General features: G+C 38.3%; 1 pseudogene; it reads right to left on the bottom strand.

Annotated features, from left to right (window-relative positions):
• Window positions 1–16,830: 16,830 nt before the first annotated feature.
• On the bottom strand, window positions 16,831–17,925 carry LOC118830689 (annotated as a pseudogene).
• Between the last annotated feature and the right edge of the window lie 1,931 nt (window positions 17,926–19,856).

Here is a 19,856-nt window from a genome sequence, read left to right as displayed (position 1 = left end):
GTCACAAAGGGTTGGGCACAGCTGAGATGCCTGAACAACAACATTGTTTGTTAGATCAGAAGGGGAAATATTTTCTAATGTTTCTGGTACAAAAGTTACAGAAAAAAACTGAAAGTTGAACTGGTTGCCCATTAAGGCACTCCATTCTAAGTAAAATCCACTATTCCCCCTCCCCCCCAAATAATCTAATATTATGAAAGAAGAAACAGTCACAAAATGCAGTGCTCCATCATGAGTATTTCCCCAATTACAGTCCCTCTAAGATGGTAACAGCAGTTGCCTTCATAGAAGGATGTGCTATACTGACTGGTATAGAGGCTGGTTACCCTGAAATTTATCAGCCCTGCATGGTATCCATCTGTCCCAGTGGCTGAAGTAATATTTTCAACTCTGCCTCTGGTTGGGGTAAATCTTATCCGCTGGTATTACCAAAGTTGTTTTCTGTACCATATTGTCACCTAAAGTCATATAGGTTTTATTTCTGGTCCAGTGATATGTTTGGATAGTCCAATGCCTATTGCTTTCCCTGGCTTGTCACAAATACTCTTTGATGAATCAATCAGGAGGCTGGTAGTTTCCCTCTTGAGCTAGCTGATAACAAGGCTTCCAATAGTATCTGGCACTTTCAATAGTTTTCCTGTTGTTCTTCTGAGTCTCTTCTGTCTAGTCTCAACTCTTCCACCTTTGTATTACGTAGAAGGCAAACTAGGAGTATGATTTTTGGTTTGTTTCACAGTGATCTTTTCTCATGTGGATTGGACTAGGTGGTCATCAAAGTGCATACTATTATTAAAAGTGTGTGATTCGATAATTGACACACACCTTTCCTTGGGAGCTTCACTCATTGTCCTGAATCTAAAGAAGTCATTACAAGTGACTCCTATCTCAGGTAGGGATATGAGTGAATTTCTAGTCTTCCAATACTTCTAGAATATGACTACATCAAATTGTTGGTTGGTGAGTCAGACCATACATTTTTTTACTGTCATTAGGTGTTGGGTGCACATAAACCAATGATAAGGACAGCCACTAATAGGCAGGTTCCACCCAACCTCAATAATACCAGTTGAAGCTAAATTCTAGATGCACTTCCAGTGACCCATGCCTTGGCATTTACAAATGTCTATTCTCCTTAGAAATGACATACCTGCTACTTGGGGTTGTATATGGGAATATTTGCTTTAATATTTTTAAGTACTCAGCACAGATTCTTATTGAGAAGTCAACAAACATTTAACAAAGAAGTCCCATGTAAGCGAATAGTGTACAGCTCTTAGAGTCAGAGCTGTGTTTTCCTTTTGGCTTTGACACTAGCAGTGTGACCATGGACAAGTCACTTAACTTGTTTTAACTTTCTCTGTATTTCCTCATAGTAAAAGGGAGACAGCAATATTGGCACTGTATACTTGACAGTATTGCTGTGGAAGACACTTCATCAATCTGAATGGGCCATATAAATATGAGTTCTTATTATCTACCATATTGAAATTAGACTTTTTTCATAGAATAATATAGTATACTGTTATTTTTCAAGAATGCTTTCAGGAAAATAAGTTCTGGCAAGTCAACTAGTTTCATTAAAAGATTACACATGTGGATGCACGTTTTTTGTATATTGGTACCTTGTTGGAAAATTTAAAATACATTTAAAACGAATCTTTCTTTAATATCCAGAAGGGATTTCAGATTAGTACTGAGCTGCAGGTTCATGATTTTGAATATTTGTTTTCTTTAAAAAACTGCTGTTTTGAATTTTGAATAAATTGGCATTTAATATATAGTTATTCTAATTTTAAAGACCTTTAATATTATGTATTCAAGAAGAAAACAGAGAAAGGCTCTGGGACATGTTGATGTAATGCCAGAAAGGCTCTTGATTCAAAAGTCTCACTTCTAAAAAATTCGAAAATCATAATTTGTTATCTAAACACATATATGTATACATATTCATGAGTTGGGTCTATAACATGCTATTTATTTCCAAAAATAGCTATTTTTTTGCTATAACAACTGGGTATGTTTTGAGCATTCCATCGATTTGGCAACTTTTGCAATAATTATTGAATGGCAACCCTTGATCAAATGCTTCAGTTCTATTTTACCCACCCCACCAAGAACCTTGGAAACATCTTGATTCAATTGAAAACATAAGGGCAGCAGCAGAGATATTAATGCTGCAGAGATGATTCTGGGAGCTCCAAGTGAATAAAAGCTAATTATCATGGTAGTGAATGGAGCATGTGTGGTTATATCTGAGATCTAAAAATGTACAGGAAAATATGTCTTAAAACTTTGACTAATGGCAATCCCCAGCAACTGCATAAATTGAAGCTTTAAATAATAGGCATTTCATAACCCATTTTCTCTTGGGTTCCCTTTTTAGGAAAAGAGATAGCTGTAAAATAAATTGATTTTTTTTAAAATCACAATTTTAAGGTCATGATTATAAGCAGAGCTAGCAATCAGAATTCTTTCTCCAGGGTCAAATTCATGTGGAGGGATAGATGATAATGAGGGGTGATGGTAGGAAGAGAGTTCAGGATTGGAAGAGCTGAAAACACAATCTGACCACATGTGCAATTGTTTTGGAAGATAGTCCCAGAGAGACTTTGCCCAGTGCCTCTTCAGAGATGACAAAGGGAAGGCAGGGTCTAAGAAGGGGGCACCATGGCAGCGGAACCTGAGGTAGGAGTGGAGGTATAGGCTCATCAGGTCAATGTGGAAAGGAAGTACCTCTCCATCCTTAGATGTATCCTAAACTCTCTGTTAGAGTTATGTCTCTGATTATAAGCATTTCATGACAAATCTGGTTATACTCTGCTTGGATCCTGCGTAAATGAGCATTTAAGGTATATTGGTCCTAATTTTGAAGACTCCAACAAGGGGTCCTGGAATCAGTAAAAACATTCAGCATGAGGGCACCTCAATCGCACCTGCTACATTTACATGCACTAGAATCTGCAAGGAAAACTGGTTTCAGAAATATAATATTAATAATGTACCTGTTCAGATAATGCTTAGCAGTTTTTTTAAAAAAATAACTTTTCTTATAAACATATGAAGTAGAATGTAGACATACATTTATCCTCTATTCCTCCATCACTCCATCTTCAGCCCTTGCAACACTAGCTGCCTCCACCCCACCTCACCTCCGACGCCAACCATATGCTCCCTAATAAAATTCCTAAATTTCTTTGACACTCAGATGAATCCAAGTCTTCCTGTATGGGGCCTTTCAGCCAGTTTTTAGTGCTTCTCCCTCCCCCATCACTTTGTAATTTATTTTACATATTCCTAGGCATGTTCGTGCTTACCTCTCCTGATAGAATATAAGCTGGCAGGAATTATTTTGATATTTATTGGTATCCCCAGTGCTTGCATAATGCTTGGCATTCAATAGGAACTTAATGACTTTTGATTGATTACTCAAAATTTATGTAGCTCAAGTTTCAAGCCTGGAGCATTTTGCATAAACCCTCCTTATTGGCAGAGAGAATGATGACTTGGCATTGTGTGATTACATCACAGGCAGAATTGGTGTAAGAACATCGGTAAGAAGACCATATTTTCTTTCCTGCTGGAGAGATGAGAGACAGAGAGAGAGAGAGAGAGAGAGGGAGAGAGACAGAGAGAGAGAGAGAGAGAGAGAGAGAGAGAGAGAGAGAGAGAGAGAGAGAGAGAGAGAGAGAGAGAGAGTGTAAAGAAGCTAACATGGTTCTAGACCCTTTTTGGGAAGAGAGAAAAGAAGGAGCTAGGAAGACAGACTTTGGAAGGCAGACATGCAGGGGAAAACCAGCTGTTCAACATGTTCCAAATTTCCAGCTTAACTCCCTGAGAGATGTCAGGGCATTTCCTGCTGAGGGAAATATGGGCCTCCTCCTTGGTTGATCTGAGATATCTTACTCACAGTGGGGGAGCTCATTCACTTTATAAATCTTAGGATATATTCTAATCCATATAACTTCCCTGATTTTGTTTGTTATTTGCTTGGATAGTTTTACTTATTATTCACCATTTAGATGATCTTTAGCATAACTAACATCTGATGGGAAGGAGTCAAGGCTGCAGGTATAATCTTGGGGTTCCCTTTTAGTGATAGCAAGCAGGGAATTTAGCTCTGTTGCTTTCAAACCTAAAAACAATTTATGTCTTTAGGCTGGTAATATTTGAAAGATGGATATAATTCTAGTCTAATATCCCCTCCAGAGAACAGTGTGTCTATCCATCCTTGTGTCTCCTTGTCTTGCTCCCCTCAAGACAGGAATAAAAGTCTCGCTTGAAGTGCAATAGCTATCAATGCTGGCCTGACAATTCTTATTTTGGCAACCCATGTGGACACATACATTTGCATGCACAGCACGCAGATTTTATATTTACAAATGACAAAATAGGCTGAGAAGTTAAATGGCTTATTCATGGTCAAATGTTTAGTGAGTATAAGCTGTATCTTAGAACCAGGACTTTTGGTTTCTCTCTATTTGTCCAGCTGGGCTTTAAGGCTTAAGGCCTTCTTAAAGAGACCTATTCACTGAATGAAGGTTACCTAACTCACAGTGAACACCTAAAAAGACCTTAGCTTAAAAGGGCCAGGGTCTCCCACTGCATCCTGGGCCATCTCCAGTCGTTCTGGTGAATATCAGGCCACTTGACCCGGATGGCTCCGGAGGAGAAAGTGAAGCTGGTGACCTTGCACAGCCCTGCCTCACTCAAATCCAAGTCAACTGCAAGTCATGTCATCGGTTCCCTGACGTCATGGTCCTCTTCAAGAACGAAGGGCAAGCACAACACCGGCAACAGCAGCAGCAACAACAACAGTTGTGTCCAGCAAAATTCTCAATGATCAAAAAGCCATTCAGTGGTCTTTATCACATTGTATTTACTCAATTAAGACTGCCAAATAATATGATTGCTGAAGATTTTCAACAAAAAAGGATGGCTCAAAAAGGGCTTTTTGTTTAACTCCGAATTTACCCAGAAAATACTACTAATACAATCATCCTATCCCTAGAATATTTTTGTTAATTTGAATTTTGTACTAATATGTGAAATTGTGCTACCTTTCTTGTTTTGTAAATATTATTTTTTTCCAATTACATGTAAAGATAGTTTTCAATATTTATTTTATAAGATTATGATTTCCAAATTTTTTTCTCCTTCCATCCCATCCCCTCCCAAAGACAAGAAGCAATTTAATATAGGATATTACATGTGTAATCATGTAAACATATTTCCATATTAGTCATGTTGTGAAAGAAGAAATGGAACAAAAAGGAAAAGTCACAAAAAACAAAAAAAAATTGAAAATATTCAGACTCCATAGTTCTTTCTCTGGATGTGGATAGCATTTTTTCATCATGTGTGTTGGGATATCATCTCTTTGGGATACAGAACTAGTAGTGGTATCGCTGGATCAAAGCGTATGAGCAGTTTGATTGCCCTTTGGGGCTTAGTTCCAAATTGCTCTCCAGAATAGTTGGATCAGTTCAGAACTCCACCAACAATCCCATTTTTCCCACATCTTCCCCAACATTTATCATGTTCATTTTCTGTCGTGCCAGCCAATCTGATAGGTATGAGGGGATACCTCAGAGTGTTTTAATTTACATTTCTCTAATTAATAGTGATTTAGAGCATTTTTTCATATTATTATAGATAGCTTTAATTTCTTCTTCTGAATATTGCCTGTTCATATCCTTTGACCTTTTATCAATTGGGGAATGCCTTGTATTCTTATAAATTTGACCCATTTCTCTACATATTTGAGAAATGAGGTCTCTATCAGAAACACAGTGTAAAAATTGTTTCCTATCTTTCTGCTTTTCTTCTAATCTTGGTTGCATTGGTTTTGTTTGTGCAAAACCTTTTTAATTTAATGCAATCAAAATAATCTATTTTGCATTTCACAGTGTTCTCTATCTCTTGTTTGGTCATAAATTTTTCCTTTCTCCTTATATCTGACAGGTAAACTATTTGTTGCTCTCTTAATTTGCTTATGGTAATCATCCTTTATGTCTAAGTCATATACCCATTTTGACCTTATCTTGGTATATGGTGTGAGCTGTTGGTTTATACCTAGTTTCTACCATACTATTTTCCAGTTTTCCCAGCATTTTTTTTATAAAACAGTGAGTTCTTATCCCAGAAACTGGAGTCTTTGGGTTTATCAAACAGTAAATTACTATATTCATTGATTACTGTGTCTTGTTTACCTAATCTATTCCACTGATCTACCACTCTATTCTTTAGTCAGTACTGAATAGTTTTGCTGCTCTGTAATATAGTTTTAGATCTGGTCATACTACCTTACATTTTGGAATTTCAGAGTGCCCTATATGTAGTAGCTAGTTCATTGAGTATTCAATTTTTCAAGTGAATACCACAAGTACTTTTTGGCTTCATAACATGTGAGGGACTACAGGGGGATTGGCCAAGAAGGGTAGGGCGTATTCTGAACTCCCTTGGAGCTTATGGATCTTGATGAGGGTATATGATTCACCTGTATGACAGCATTATGGAAGAAGACTTCTTCACTGGACCTGAGATCTCATTGGCTAATTCCTCCAATGGTACATGTTGCAATTTCTCTATACCACCCTTTCCTCTGTGATTCTTGGGTATACCCTATCATAAATCATCCACAAAATATTTACCCAATGCCCTCGTGTGTTTCTATGAGCCTTTTAACTTTCTGTGCATAGATCTACACACATAGATCTATAGTAACTCTGTCTGATGCATGTTTAGTGACTTTCCATGGGTCGCAGGCTACTTATTGTCTGAGAATGGATTTAGAAAAGGATGTTTCAAAGTACCTCAAGAGGTGCAAAAGCATGCCAGTTGTCAAGAAAGTTGATTTCATTCATCTTGTCATTTGCCAATGGCACCTATGGGTGCTGTTGTTTTCATTGTTTAGCTACACTTGTTAGCACTTAATACTTAAGCTATAATTGCTCTGTGTGTGTGTGTGTGTGTGTGGAAATGGGGCCAGTTCTTGGGCAGAGGTATTTTTTTTTTGAGGCAAAATTAAAGGGTGATGAAAGTTGACTCATCAAACCAAAATGTGTTGCATTTCTTCATCTATTTAGTTGATCATCATATGTTAAGTAAATTCATTTCTAGAGGTTTAAAGGTTTTTTGTTTTACTGATACACATCTGAATGTTGACTTCAGCTTTATCCATCCTTAAAAATTAAGCCATAACTCAATTCCCTAGACATTGTCCGTTCATTGTTTTTGACCTAATATTCTGACTATGATTCTTTGCCAGGCCTCAAAATTGACAATGAGATTGGTCAAAATTTTCTTTCCAAACTGTTCAGCTTTACACTTTGTGCAGATAGTAAGCCAAGTAACTGGAAGCCTCTGTAGGTGAACCAAGGACATTCTTTTATCTATCTAGAAGGAACATGATGTTTGAATCACAGGGTGCTCAAAACAACCAAAGTACCCAGAAGAAGATAATTTTGTAGTCTTGATTCAATACCAGTGATGGATGAGTCATGTGATGATACATGCAGATGAGATTCATTGTTAGTAAGGCAACCAATAAAGATGTGATTCATCTTCAAAGGAGAGATCACAATATTCATTGCCCTCCTGGGGATGCTGTTGAATTGACTGTGACTTGACAAAAATACCAAGTAATGACAGCACAGGACACCACACACATGATTAATAGAGGTGTTGATGTTAGTGGCATAAGGGACAATTTCAGTGACTGTATCCATTTTGTCTTTTTCCTTTAGTATACAAATATATTTTATTTTTCCCTTTCTAAAAATTTCAATACATCATGGAGATAAGTACATATGTTAATAATGTTAATGGCATAAAGGACAAATTCAGTGACTATATATTTTTTCTTTACACAATTTTTTTGTTATTTTTCATTTTCTAAAAATTTCTAGTGAGAAAAGTCCATCACTGTGGAATATTTGTACTTGATAATTTAACACATAGCCCATTTTGCCCCAGTTTTATCCTAGGCTATTTTCTTTGCTCCCTCTATAGTTTCTTCTTGGGCGATTTCATTGATAATCACTTCATTTACCACTTACATACAGAAAAGATAATTCCCAAACCTAACATTTGAAATTCAAACCCATATTTCTGGACATCTATATAATATCTTCACCTGGATTTCTTATGACTATCTTGCACTCAACATGTCTAAAATTGAGCTTAAATCATTACCTCCCCTGACTTCACTATTACTCTGCCACAATTATTCACGTAGTCTTCCTGGTTCACAACCCTGGGACTATCACTTGACTCTTTCTTCTCCCTTGATTCTAGAATTGAATCTATGACATTGACATTCAATCTCTGCAGCAGTTCTAGAATCCGTCCCCTCCTCCATTTTCCATCAGCTCTTATTTTTTATCACCTGCATTATTGCAATAACCTTCAAACAGGTCTCTTCCCATTCCCTTTCTTTCTCTCTTTAAGAAACGCCCATCATATATTTTCCTTATGTTTTTATCTGCTTACATTTCTCCTGCCTTTTGCCTACTATGAAAATTTTGAACTTCTTTCCCGGCAGTCACAGTTCTCTCAAAACTTGTTCCACACTATTTTCTAGCCTTATCTCATATTGCTTCCATCTTCAATCAGGGAATCATCATTTATTATGTGGTGATTATGGTGATTTTAGACAGAAACTTTCAACAGACAAAATATCAACCCTTGTAGATGAATCGACTAGACTCTCTTAAGCACTGATTATCGTGATATATGAAACAAAGTAAAATAATTTTACTGAGAAAATAAACTTAAAAATTTTTGCATCTTAAAAATATTTTAATGTATATATACTATGATGTCCTTTTGCTGCACTGATTCATCTTACATGATTTGGCATTGATTTCAAGGATTTTGACATTCTTCACCTCTTGATCATGAAATCACACATTACAATGGATTTTGCCTCTCAAACCAACCTTATGAGGTGACTATTATTAATTTGTTTTATAGGTGAGGAAACTCAGTTTGGGAGAGGTTAAATGAATTGTTCATAGTCATAGAACACAGGAAGTATCAGAATCAGGATTTGAACATAGGTCTTATTTTTACATGTTTAGAACTCCTTGCATTGCTAATTTTCCATTTCCCAACCAAAAGGTAGGAATGAATCCAAACTCTTTTATTTCATGGCCACTGACAATAGAACTGGGAGAAAATAAAGGAAACCTGAAATCCTGAGAGAAATGTTTGTTGAGGCTCTAAACATAACAATGATCATTTCATCTGTCAGTCAACAAGGATTAATTAAGTTCTTACTGTATAAGTAAGATAGTTTGCTAAGCAATGAAAATATAAAGAAGGGAAAACCCCAGTGTTTGCTTTCATAGCGCTTATATTCTAATGGGAGAATAAACATGCAAATAAAAAATACATATAAGACATATACAGTAGTGTTATTTAGTCATTTTTCAGTCTTGTCTGATTTCATCACCTATTTGGAGTGTTTTTGGCAAAGATACTATAGTGATTTGCCATTTCCTGCTCCAGCTCACTTTATAGATGTGGAAACCAAGACAAACAGGATTAAATGACTTACCCAGGATCGCACAGCTAGTAAGTGTCTGAGGCTGGACCTGAATTCAGAAAGATGAGTCATGCCACCTAGAAGTGTAAATGGTAGATTATCCCAAAAGGAAGGCATGATTATATTGATGTGATGAGAGGATATAGACACAAATATTCAAAGTAGAAATTCGTGATTAGTCATGATACAATGGAAAGAACCATAGATTTGGAGCAAAAGGACCTGGAATTTATGTTCAAATTCTTATTCTGACATGAACTACCTATATTACTTTGAGGAAGTCATTTATCCTCTCTAAGTATCAATTCTCACATCTGTAAAATGAAGGGGTTGGACCAAGTGATCTCTGGGAGTTCTTGCACTTCTAAATATATTATCACAAGCTCTTGAAAAAAATATTAGTTTATCCATCAGAAAAAAGTGCCATGCTCTAATGGAGCAACAAATCCTAATCCATCAATATGTTTTGTTATGTTTTGTTTACCTGGCTCTGAATAACTAGTTTGGATGTGCTTTTCACTCAGTTGAACTAAGGAATCATTTCCCTTATGGATCTGGGTTGGTGCCAATACAATAGGTATTATGTGACTATATCATGATATAGATAGGGGAAGGGAAACTGACAAAGAACATCAAATTGAGATCCTTCTTTCCTTAACTTCACCTCTACTTAAAGTATCTTTGAAAATATTCACTCCTGCAGTCAAGTATTAACTTACGTAGAATTAACCAATAGTTTGAACATGTATTTCACTTATCAACCAGATGAACAACTGAATGATGCTCTTCCAGGCTTTGCTTCTGATTTTCTAGGCTTTACCACTATGAATCAGCTGCCTTGTCCCCCTGGAAACTTCCTTATTACCTCTGGCCTTCTTATTCTGGCAGTTCTTTTCATCACTATAGCCCCCTTGTTCCGTTGGTGAGTTCATCCTGAGACCTCCAATTTGGAAAGGATCCCAGGGCAGCCATCCTTCATGAGTCTCGTGGCCCAACTGCTGACACTACACTTCTGCACTATGCTTATGTATGGATAACTCTCTTCCTTCTGACTTTTTATCTCCCTTTTATATATTGTCTTCCACCATTAGAATATAAGCCTCTTGAAGTCAGTGACAGTCTTTCTTTTCACTTGTATTTATACCTCCAGTGCTTAGTACAGTCCTTGGCACACCATAAGCATTTAATGAATATTTGTTGACTTGACTGAACAAATGGAACAAAAGGTTTAATCGACATTGAACATCTTTTGTGTGTTCAGAATTTTCCTCAGTGCCGTGTGGGGATACAGAAACAGTAGGTCCTTGATTTCAAAGTTTCCATTCTAGTTTAGCAGATAAGACTGAGGCTTGAAATAATTTGTAGTGACCTGTATGTGACAAAATGTGTATTATACTAGAGGAATTAGAAAAGAGGGAGCTGGAGTAGTGGGTAATGTGGTACTTAAACTGGACCTTGGATAGGTACAAGTGGCAGGGAGAAGAAATCTAGTGATTGTGTGGAGTATTGCTGTCCATGGAGATTCACTGTTCATCTGTGAAACTGTTGGAAAAAGCAACAGCAGTGGAACAAAGAAGAAATGCCTGATTTGTAGAAGCAACAAAAAACATCAAATATTTGTACCTAAAATACATGTGTCCTAAATAGGAACAACTTTAGAATTATAATAATTGAAATATAGGAATACCTCAATAATCAGGAAATGTAGTGTTCATGGATGGGTAGGATTAATATACAAACTACGATGTTGCCCAGAGTTATATACATAATACAATATCAATAAAGTGTCACCAGAGTTCTTTATAGGACTACATAAAATAATAATTAAATTTATAAGGAAAACAACAACCAAAAATATAAAGAGGTATAACAGAAAAAGACTGATAAAAGTGTTGCAATACAGACTGTAAGTGACATTACAGTGTGGCTATCAAAACTATCTGATTTTGGCCTACCCATAGAGAAGGAGCTCAGTGAAATAGTATAGAGTTACCATATATTTAACCAAATACATGGAAAAGATTAATCTTTGATAAATCTACAGGAAATAAAACCTGTGGGAGGTACTCTTACATAATAAATGTGCTTGAGGACATTGTTTAGCAGTTTGAGCTGGAAATGGATTTAGACATACATCTCATGTATCAGTGAATTCCAGTTGCATAATAGACTTAAATAAAAAGTAGATAATAAAAGGATAGAATAAAACAAAATAATATACTCATCTCAGAATTATTTTAAATGGGAATAAATACAAATATCCAACAACAGGGAAAGGTCAAATACATTATGATAAAATTCTTATGGTGGAATACTCTAACTTAATGCTGCTCTGGACATCTTAATTTTTTTGGTTGCTTTTCATAAGACAGAGTATATTCCAAATGATTAAATTTTCAGGTCAAAGGATAATGTTGTTTTTATAACGTTTACTACATACTGTTAGATTGTTCTCCAAAAATATTCTTAAGATCACAATTCTACCTTAAGTGACTGAACATACCCATTTCTCTACAAAGCCCTGTTAACATCAAGCTTTATTGAGTTTTTTTTAATTTGATGATGTGATATTGAAGGTCATTTCAATTCACTCCTTTACTTGGTAGTGAGGTTGAGTGTTTTCAAGTTACTACTAAGAATTTGTGTTTCTAACTCCCTCCTTGCAGCAGAAAAGTGAGAGTGAGGGAGATGTTGAGGTAAAATTTTGTCAGAGATAGTCATTGTGTCCCTTGTTTTTGTTTAATAATTTTTCTTTATTATAACAAAGGGTCAAATTCTCAGTGTCAGTATACATCTAGAAATGACCATGATGCAAAAAATGGTCTTTATTCTTATGGTTCTGAGTTTTTCTTCATTTCATATTATTTCTTAAAGTTTTTTTTTCATGGTTTTCACATTCCCAATTTGTTGTTCTGTTAAGTAGGAGGGATTAATAGGAACCAGCTAAATGTGTTTGATTACATTAAAATAAAAATCTCTATAAAATATAATTAAAAATAACAGATTGCAAAAAGTTAATGATAAAAGTAACTGATAAAAAACTTAACACCTAAAGTTGAGAAATTTTAAAAACAGAAAAATCTAATGTATTTTGAAATTATTTTAAGAGCATTTTAAAAAGAATACACTAATTATAATACCATTAGAAGAAAAATTAATGAGCCTGAATGGACAAAGAATCCTGAAGTATACTTGTTTTATTTTTAACAGAAATCTGTTATATAATTTTGTGTGTAGAAATTAACTTCTTTACCTGTAAATAACTGTAAAAACAAAAAATTGTAAAAAAAATTGTTGTATTAGTGATTTTGTTTAACATTAACTTTATGACATTGCTAAAAAATAGGAGAAATGTTTCTCTTCAGAGGGAAAAAGGTCACAATGTAGACATAAAGTTGAATAGATAATATGTCAACAGATTATGAAAAATCTGAAAATGCCAAGTGCAGGAATCCAAGTTTTATGCCCTAGGTATGGTATTATCAAATGTTGGAGCTAAATGGGAATGCAAAGCCCATCTGGATTAATATCTCATTTCACTCATTTTGTTTTTTTATTATATGTTTTATTTTTCCCAATTACATGTTAAAATAATTTTAATATTTAAAAAAATTTTGAATTACAAATTCTATCCCTCCCACCTCACCCCTCTCCCCCTCCCAGCAATGCTAAGCAATCAGATATAGGTTATATATGTGTAATGATGTAAAATATTTCCATATTAGTCACTTTGTACAAGAAGACTTGAATAAAAAACAAAGAATGAAAGAAAGTGAAAAAGTCTGTATTCAGCCAATGTCAGTTCTTTCTCTAGAGATGGATAGCATGCTTCATCATTAGTCCTTTGGGATTGTCTTAGATCATCGTATTGTTAAGAATAGCTAGGTCATTCACAGTTCTTCATCATACAATATCACTATTACTATGTACAATGTTCTCCTGGTTCTGCTCACTTCACTTTGCATCAGTTAATTCATGTAAGCCTTTCCAGGTTTTTCTGAAAGCATCCTGCTTGTCATTTGTTATAGTACAATAATATTGCATCACAATCATATAATACAACTTGTTTAGCCATTACCCAATTGGTAGGCATCCTTTCGATTTCAAATTCTTAGCCCACCATAAAAAGAGATGCTATAAATATTTTTGTACAAATATATCCTTTCCCTCCACCTTTTTGTGATGTCTTTGGGATATAGACCAAGAAGTGGTATTGACAGATCAAAGGGTATGTATAATTTTATAGTTTTGGGGGCATAGTTCCAAATTATCTTCCAGAATGGTTGGATCAGTTCACAACTCCACCAAACAGTGCATTAGTGTCTCAATTTCCCCACATCCCCTCCCATCTCACCCATTTTAAAGATGAGTAAAAGTTAAGCTCACAAGAGGCTGTGACTTGCCCACATTCATGTGTGTCAGGACTTGAACCTTGCTTTTCTCCCATAGTATTATTTCTCATATGCCATATTGCCTGTCTGTGGGCAATCACTGTCAGGCTTTAAGTTGGGGGGTAATACTTTGAAAATGGATGCTTTAAGGCACATTAGTTTGGCAGTGCTTAATTGTGTAGCCTAAAATGGGAAGAGACAAGCCAGGTTCATGAACTGCTGGACAGTTTGAAAGATTTTAGTCACAGTTAGGAAGACTTAGATTAGGGGTAGGGGGAACCTGTGGCCTCAAGGCCACATATGGCCCTCTAGGTCCTCAAGTGCTGCCCTTTGACTGAATCCAAATTTCACAGAACAAATCCCCTTAATAAAAGGATTTGTTCAGTAAAACTTGGACTCAGTCAAAAGGCCACACCCAAGGATCCAGAAGACCACATTGGTAGTACTTAGTACCTCATAAACAGTAAGGCACTAACGAATGTAGTTATAATAATAGAAATAGCAACAATAATAGAACTTTAAAGTTTGCAAAGCAATTCTCAAATATTATATCATTTTATCCTAACAGTAATCCTGGCAGCTATTTTTAACAGATGAGGAAACTGCAGATAAGTTAGGCTAAGTGACTTTCCCAGGGTCACACAACTATTAAGTCTGAGGCAGGATATTTCTGACTGTAGGCCCACTGATCTATCTACTATTCCTCCAGCTGTCTCAGATAAATACTATCATATAATATAATGATATCATCCATAAATAGTATCATTTAATGTAATGAAATACTGGTAGCTTGTGGGAATTAATATAACTTCTAATCCATGGATAGTCAGGGAATATCTAGCTCATAATTAATGAAAGCATTCTATTCACTTGTGTTAATGGAAAACAAATACTTTAAAAGCATGACTATTCCTAATTTTGACAGGAAGGAATTTCTATACAAAAGCAAAATTTTATCTTATGCTAAGACAGTGTAACAGTAAACATATTTTGGGGGTTCAAGGAGTTCCTCTATCTTTAAAAGAAATCAGTTAGCGTAACATCTACTCTCTTGAGGCAAATAGACCGAACAATGGATATAAGACTGGATCTGGATTCAAGAAGAGGAGTTCAAATCTAGCTTCGGACACTTATTAGCTGTGTGACTCTGCGCAAGTTAACCTCTGTATCATTTTCTCAACTGCAAAATAGAAACATTAACAGCACTTACCTCACAGGGATGTTGTGGGGATAAAATGAGATAATTATAGAGCATTTAGTACATTGACAGGCACATAGTAGGTGCTATTCCTTTCTCTTCCTCTTGTCATGTTTTTATATCCATTACTAAGCTGTGGGCCTAGTAATCTTTTAATTTCAATCTCTTGTAATGTACCATCACTGTGGTGGGGAAAAGAAAGCTAAGAAAATTTGATTCGAGTTACCACTAGATGGCAACATCTGATCATCAGAGGAAAAAATCACTGAAGTTGTAGACCCATTTATTTTTTCTTCCTCAAATCTAATATAGTGATTCCTTTTGTTTGGTAAAGTGTATATCTAATAAGTGAACTAGAGATTGTCAGAAAGTAAGGCCAATATTGAAAGGTACAATTTAGCATCTTTACAATAATTTATACCCTAAAATAAATAAAGTTAGTTCTAAGGGCAATCTGGCCCCTCTAGATTCCTTCCATTTGTTCTATATATCTTTGCATGCACCTAGTTATTTGAGATTTGTGTCCCCAATAGAATGTGTGCTCCTTGAAGGCAGACTTTTTTACATGTCTTTGTTACCCCAAGACTTATTTAGTACAAAGGCTATAACACAGTAATTGCTTAATAAATGGTTGTTGACTGATTGGAAACCTTCTATAGCTCCAAAGATATAAGCATGTACTTTACCTCTATCTACTGCTTGATGGTTCCATTTTAATGGGAACATATATTTTCTGAGGTATGTAGAGTCCAACAATTTTCCTAAGAGAAATGAGGAGAGGTGAGAATAGTGTTAGTGAAAAGATTGGTAACACAGATTATCAAATACTTAGAGAATCTTCTTAAGATTCTAGGTTTAGAATCAAAAGGGACCTTGGAGATCATCTAATGCAAGTCCTTCATTATTTAGGTAAAGAAGCTGAGACCTAGACAGGATTAAATGACATATCCAAGCTCATGTGTGTTTTAAGTGGGAAAACTGGGATTTGAACTAAAGGCTTTGAACTCAATCCAGTGTTGTTTCTATTGAGGGGGAAAGATAGAGTAAGTGGAATGATGGTAGAAAGTGTAAACAAAATCATTGCAAAATTTAGGTATTCTTGGGCTTTTTTCTTTTTTTCTGTCTTTTTTCAGATCCTTCCTTCTTTACCCAAAGCTTTTTAAAGTGTGATTTAATTTACTGTTTATTCAGCACCTACCATGTCTAGGATACTGTGCTAGGCATTAGGAATGCAAAGAGAGCAAAAAATAAAAAAGAATAACAACAGCCCCCCCCCCCCAACAATACCCCGCCCCACCCCCCCAACCAGACCCTGCATTCACTGAGTTTACAAGCTACAGGCGGTTACAATCTATACAAAGTATATTGAGAATCATACCTGGTGATTTCAAGAAGTAGGAAGCAGTAGAAACTAAGGGGACCAGAAAAGGTATCTTGCAAGCAGTGGCATCTTAGCTGGGCTTTGAAATTTAATTTTTTTTTTCTTTAAAGATGAGATGAATTTATTTGGCAGGGGGATGTCTCTGTCTCTGTCTCTCTCTCCCCGTGTGTGTGTGTGTGTGTGTGTGTGTGTGTGTTGCTGGGAGCCTTTGGGGATGGCCTCTGAGAGTAGCCTGAACCCTGATACCGCCCCCATGCACCCATGTGCTGCCCCTCTGTCCTTGCTCCAGTGCAGCCATAGGGGTGGACGCTCCTTACGGCCTGACAGGCTCCTGTTTCTGGGCAGGTGGAAGCGGGCCCTCCCTGGGACGCTCATTTCTGCCCGGGGGCGTCACCTGGGCTGCATCTCTCACAGCCCCTTCCACGTGCCCAGTAGCTGCGAGCCCTACCACTGCCTGCTCCATGGAGAATCCCATGCGCTCCAGCTGCGGTAGCCTTGGGGAAGGGATGCACGACTTGGACAACCTCAGCTCCTCCGTAGCCAGTGAGGGCTCGTCCTGAAGGGAAGCCTGGATGGCGGCCTGCAGCAGCTCGTCATTCACAGCATCTCCCCGCCTCCAGAGCGGCTTCTTCAGCGGGAGGCTGGGGGCATCCCACGATGGGGCCCCTTCAAACACTGGGGGCCTAGCTCCTAGGCCAGGAGAGAGCGGGCCTGGGGCCGAGGTGGAGGCCCAGAGTCCTGGCACCAGACTCCCAAGAGGTTCAGGATCTTGATGTCTCAGCCCAGCGGGGTGCAGGATGGGCAGCTCCAGGGGGCTGCGATGAAACATAGCAGGCAGCTCTCTGCAGGGCTTGGAGCCGGCGCTCTGAGAGCACCAGCCGGCGGAAGACCCCAGCAGAATAGGCCAGGCCAGTGAGGAGGCCGCACAGCTGAAGGAGGAAGCTGGGCTCGGAGCTCACCCCCCCCTTCCTCCCCCCGGCAGCCTGGTCCCGCTCCGGTGCTGGGCTGCCAGCAGAGCCAGGTGGATGGGCGTGTAGCCGCAGCCCCCACCCCCTGCCCCGGGCACCCTGAGGCCGGCCAGGAGCAGGTGGAGCAACGCAATGGCCAGGGCTTCCAGGGCCGAGGCGTAGACGTAGCGCACGGTGCCCAGGTGGCTCTCCTGATACCAGCCTAGGGTGGGGAAGAGGAGCAAGCTCACCAACAGGGCTGGGAGGGCTGCGTGGCCCAGTGGGAAGGTCAGCAGCCAGTACACCTGCCAATGTCCGAGCAGCAGGTCGAGGTCCAGGGCCAAGCTTGGGCCGCCCCCCAACACCCACAGATAGCAGAGCAGCAGCAGAAGGGAGGAGGCCAGGGGCAGCCCTCGGACCTTCTGGATCACTGGGACCTGTCGTTCTCTGTGGGGGGCCATGGCTCCCGAGACTGGACTCTGGCTGGTCGGAGGGAGGGCTGGCAGGGCTCTCTAGCCGGGCAGTTCAGGGCCAAGGAGCTCCCAGGGCTGGCTGCAGCCATTTTGCCACGCCGCCCAGCAGGGCCCTGGCAGCCTCACGAAGTGCTCGGCTCTGGGCTAGCCGCGGAGCGTCTACAAAGGTCGGCGGCGGCAGCTGCAGCCCACTCGTCAGGGAGCGTCGCATAAAATTTAATTTCAAGGTAGCATTGCCAGCCATGAACATAATCAAATTCACACAAAGACCTGAATGTGAACAGTGTCATGTCACTGACTCCAGTTATTTATTATACCCTATTTTTAGGCAAGTTCTAGGTAAGCGCCGAGCCGGCCATGGCTCCCAGAGGATGAATGGTCTGCGGTGGTGGTTTCTCGTGACATCTTAGCCTAAGGGACATGGTTAGTGTGGATTTACCTAGTCAGAATAGCTCCAGTCCCTACCTATTGGAAAATCCTGCCCCATCTGTGAACTGGCTGCATTTCACTGAACCCTACAGGCCAACAAAGCAAGTAGGCAGGTATGCATGAATACTGTATATGGTGTTTTTAGTCTTTGGCATAGCATCAAGAAAGGAATGAAACAATATATTCTAAAATATCTGCCACGTAGGCTACATGTCCATGGCTTCTCCCAGGCTTCGGTAGGCTTTAAACAGCTTGTAGAAATAGTCTACAGCTAGAAGTTCTAGGAAAGACAGAGTTCAATTATTTTAACCCTATCACTTAGCCCTTTATGAAACCATTAATCTCAAATGTTGTTCAACTCATGGGCTCCTAGAGAAGATTTAATGTCAAGATCAGGACAAGGAAACTCCATAGTTGGGGATAATTCTTAGTGCTTTGTTTTTTGTTTTTATTTTAAACAGTTTTGTTGCAGGAAATGACCTTTGATTTGCTTTCATTTCATAGGCTGGGCTATAGAGGCCTCATTATTCCTCTTAACTTTGTTCATTGTTAGTTGAGCAGTGAGATATAGTAAGCAAACTAACAAACAAGCAAAAAAAAAATCAAAATAACCAGATAAGGAATAATATGGTCTCTTTTCCACTGATCACCATCTTGCCCTCTCAATATGACCCTGAAACTCCCTTGAAGCCTCCAGTCTTGGCTGCCTCATTTCCACCCTGAGCTGTTATTTGAAATTTCTCAACTTGTCTTAGCTTGCTGGGTATTCCTGTTCTCAAGGCTTCATGAATGGGGGGGAGGGGTGGAATTGACCCCAAGAGACAGAGCCTAGTTCTCAGATGAGGTCTAGATGCAACCTCTGCATAAGGAAGCTAGGAAGCTAGGGTGGATTTTTTTTTTTTTTTACAAATTGGGTTTCCCTTAGATTGGGTTATTCCAGACTGGAAGTACAGTGGTCTCTCCCAGGCCCAATACTACTACTGATGTAGAGTCACATAGATAGAATGTATTAGAAGTAGGACTATAGATAGAATGTATTAGAAGTAGGACTTAAGTCCAGTCTCTTCCTGATTTGACGCCAACTTTCTATCCTTTGTACTGATGATTCAATCAGAAAATACCTCCTGCAAATAGGAACCTAAGTCTATGAGGTGCTGGTGCTAAATGGTCCACAGAGAACGTTTAGACTATCATATCTAGAACTGAGTAATTCTACAGATTTTAGTCTGACTGCCTACAGGGTACATATTCTAGAGTAGAATTGTTTCTTCCTATGATCTAAGTAATTGCTTCAATCACCTAAGATTGTCTTGGCTGTTTTACCAGCTGCGTCCCATTACTGCCTCATTTTAAGCTTGTGGTCAATTAAAATCCTCACATCTTTCTCACACGCACCCCTGCCAAGCTGGATTTCCCCATCTTACTTTTTTTTAATAACAGATTTCTTAAAACTAAGCATACCCCTGTTAAATTCTATTTAGTTGTTTTCA

The sequence above is a fragment of the Trichosurus vulpecula genome, chromosome 9 (genome assembly GCF_011100635.1).
Source record: "Trichosurus vulpecula isolate mTriVul1 chromosome 9, mTriVul1.pri, whole genome shotgun sequence".
Lineage (NCBI taxonomy): Eukaryota > Metazoa > Chordata > Mammalia > Diprotodontia > Phalangeridae > Trichosurus > Trichosurus vulpecula.
Note: the sequence above shows the minus strand (reverse complement) of the source record. Positions and strands in the feature narration are given on the sequence as shown.